Here is a 4,137-nt window from a genome sequence, read left to right as displayed (position 1 = left end):
AATATTTCTTTACAATGTGAACTTTCCCAAGGTGAGGACTTCTTTGTCATAAATATTTCATCATAATATTTATCGAAGCTCGTCAGCCTCGCTCACTCCGTGGATGACCTTCATCACACAGTTATCCACTGTTCAGTAAGAAACACATGCTCATACCAACTATTCTACGTAACAGACAAAAAATCTCCCCTGCCAGGTAAGACAGCGGCGATGGCCTGGTATTCAATGGAGGCTACAAGCGATAATTTCTAGATGGGAAAAATCTCCCCTACCAGGTAAGACAGCGGCGCTGGCCTGGTATTCAATGATGGAGGCTACAAGCGATAATTTATAGACAGGAAAATCTCCCCTGCCAGGTAAGACAGCAGTGCTGGCCTGGTGTTCCATGACGGAGGCTACAAGAAGCGATGGTTCCTGTGCGGAATGGTCAGCATCACGCGGGTGACTAAATCGCTCTTGGAAAACTTCTGTATGTCTTCGGAGATTACATTGTATCTAGAATACCTTATAAACCTCAGCATTACACAGGGCTACTTCCCCTCTAACCTAAAACGGCTTTCGATACAATATCACACATTAAACTAATTCAAAAACTAGAAAAAATCGGCATTACAGACAAAGAGCTAAACTTTTTAACTCAATCCCTGCCATTCACGCGGATCGGCGTAAGAGCATTCGGTGCCACAACTGCCATTTACGCCGTACCACGTAAATCGCGAGTATGAATGTTTCAAGGAAGATATTTCCAAATCCAAACTCTTGATGGGGCTACATATTATTTCATAAATTAATATGAACCTTTTCCCAGCGACATCTACAATAAAAGTTGATAATTTATATTGTTTATATTACGCAAAGCAGCATCCAAAAAAGGTTCACAGATTTCTTGGCGCAGTTGTTTAAATCTCCCGCTAACGTAACGTTGTGTGTGTGGATATCACGTGGTTCTTATTACATTAACAGTTGCGTGGTTCTAAAAGTTTTTTTAATGTTCGGCGGAAATGTGGACTGTTTTTATTCCTGAATTGAGAATTTAATTTGTTTTATTTAAATTTAGTTTGGTATTTCATTTTGTGCGTGCTGTTATACAAACATTTTTGAAACAGAAAGAAACTAATTTTTAAATCCCTAAATATGTCAAGACGTGATCTCAGTGAAATAAAGATAAGAGAATTCGTCCTCGAAATTAAGGAAAATTAGGATGACTCGGATTTTATAACACAACTTAGTGACAATGAAGATGAACCTCAGTCAATGTGATGAACCTTTGATCTTGAAGAAAAATTTGCAAACTACTTCAATCAGTGTTATAGCCAGACAAAATCTAGAATATACCTGAACTGAGGAGACCTGGAACATGAGCAAAATCGGTCTTGCGCTAACCTGCTAAGAGGAAGTAGATACCTAAAGCCTGACAAGGCTGCAGGCCCAGACGGAATATCCCCCTAATATAATTATTTATAATAAGTCATAGACCGTTCATTCGTCATGCACTGAGCTATATTTATTTATCTATTGTTTCTTTACATTGTATCTTTTTTTACGTTAGAATTTTTAACCTCACTAGGACAAGCCTGCGTTGAGGTTAATAATTTATATTTAACATATCGACTGGTTTTTTCATGTTGGTACTAAAATAGAATTAAGTAAAAACGCCAGCAGCAGTGCGTGTTTGTACGCGGTTTGGCATTTTCAGCTATTCCAAAACTGCTGCATTTAATCGCAGTGCGTGCACCCACCAAGTCCAGTTTCAAAACTGGAGACATGGCTGACATAAAGAATTACAGACCTGTAGCCATACTGTCTAAGATAACAAAAAAACACACATTGCCAACATTTGAATATGACGTGCATAATTTTTTTTGCAATTAAGTACATTGTGTACTTAATTCCTGCCTTTGATCCCTTTATAGAATAAAGAAAACTAGAAGTGCCTTCCATGCAAATTTGAATGGAAACAAATTTCGCCACTGTACCTTTTGGTTCTAGACTATCTAGCACACGCTCTGTCTCTCTTACACTTGCCTGACATCGTATATCTCCATCCCATTTGAATTTTGTAATCACGGTGATACAGTTTTGTATTGGAAACACTTCGACATGACATTTCTTGTGTACTTCTTTGCTCTATGCTTCTAGACGTGCCTTCGGTGCAGCGCGTGCAACGTTACAATTTTTACTTGATACTTTGCACTAAGGTGCAGTTTTTTAAATGTTTTATGAGTAAGGTTCTAGGAAGTGTGTGTGTGCTTATATGTATGGCAAACCAGTAGGAAACACCTGATATTTCAATGAAAAATAACTTACTAAAATAATGGTATAATTTCCCTTTGGTCTACTTCAGTGATACTCAACCTTCTTTTTCTTCAGGCCACATACATATATTCGCATACATACATATAGGCCGCATCACTACTGGCGTGATGAAAAAAATCATGAAACTCCCCCCCTTTTTTAAAACATTTTTGAGATTTTTAACTTTTCAAGTCTTATAAAAGAGCCACTAGGAAAGGTATCATTAAATGTTTTGTGCTTCGTAGTATAATGACGAAGAATGTTATATTTTTACACAGCCCTAACGTTTGATCTCTCACTCTCTCTAGCATAAGACCCGTGTAACAGAAGTAGAGGCTACGCTCCACTTCTCCCGGAAACCATGTGATGCTATTGAAGCGTCGTTTGACAGTTCAGATTGTTGTTGTGTGAAAATGTCTGAAGATAAAGTTATCAAGCTGTGTTGTGTGAAGGGCTGTAATGACAGACAGTCCACTCGTCATAAATACCTAAAACACGGAAACTATGAGGAGAGAAGGTTCCGCGAATGGGGAGAATTGACAGAATGGAATACATATCCTACCCTATATTAGCGATATGCGTTCGTTTATGGCTGCCATTTCTCCATCAAAAACAAAAAGCCCAATGGATCGCTTCGAAGTTGCGCACTGCCGACCGTAAATCTTCCCGGCATTGGTAGTTATCCGGATTTATGGCAATATCCCGCTGTCACGAAAATACAGGTGCGAATATCCCATTGTTTGTCTTCAGTGTTCCATGTAAAGTGTAACTTAATTTCACCCCAGAATTGAATTTATATGTCATGCAAGATATAAATCTTTACTTGAAAAGAAATAATACGCAGTGTTTAGTTCACGAACTTTGGTTAACCAGATAAATACGTTTATTCCAGAGCTTAATATCTTACAGGGTACCAGCGGTATGGTTCCTTCTGCCAAAAGGATCAAGGAAGATAACAAGGTAAACATCTGTTCTATGTTACTTGAAAAGGAATAATATGCTATGTTTGGTTCACGAACTTTGGTTAACCCGATAAATACATTTATTCCAGAACTTAATATCTTACCAGCTACCAGCGGTGTGGTTCCTTCTGCCAAAAGGATCAAGGAAGATTGCGAAGGTAAACATCTGTTCTATGTTACTTGATAAGGAATAATATTCAAAATTTTGATCATCCAATATGCAGATCTTTTCTTCCTTTCCTTTGACCACTAATATCAATTTTTTTTCAGACATCAGTGTTCCTGTGGGACCCAGCGGCAGTAATTCAGTCGCCACACGGAAAAAGATACTTCCCTGCGTATGAATATTTATATTTTTTTATTTTATATTTTATCGCGTGAATACAGTGTTACATTACAGAAAGGCTTTGCCTTAATTACCCGACTAAAAACTTTTCTATCAATGCTCTGGAAATTCATTATGTTGTTGAGTATGTACTTAATCATAATTGTGAAAATTTACATCTTGTCCCCTTAATTAACGAAACTATTACCAAATATGTGTGTTTTGATTGGATTAATTGTGGGACACATAAAAAATAATTGGTTGATGCAATTGTTAAATTCACAACTTTCTAAGTACAATGTAAAAGCAGAAATCATTCAAAACAGTGTTTGTTATGCTTAGTTGGGTTGCTTTGAAAAATGAGTGTACATATTCTAGTTTCTAATAAAAACCCAGGAGCCTATCCTGTTAGAATATAATAGGTCTATTTTTCTCTTTTCCCAATTCCCAATCAAACTTTTGTCAAATCCAGTCCTTTTTCTTTCACAATAACTTATTTTAATATATTTGGCAAAGGTTGAGTCCTAAAATGATTGGTTAAAGAAAGACAAATTG

This window comes from Hesperophylax consimilis, chromosome 8 (assembly GCF_061612785.1).
Source record: "Hesperophylax consimilis isolate HC1 chromosome 8, BYU_Hcon_1.0, whole genome shotgun sequence".
Taxonomy (NCBI): Eukaryota; Metazoa; Arthropoda; class Insecta; order Trichoptera; family Limnephilidae; genus Hesperophylax; species Hesperophylax consimilis.
This window is presented reverse-complemented; position numbering follows the sequence as displayed.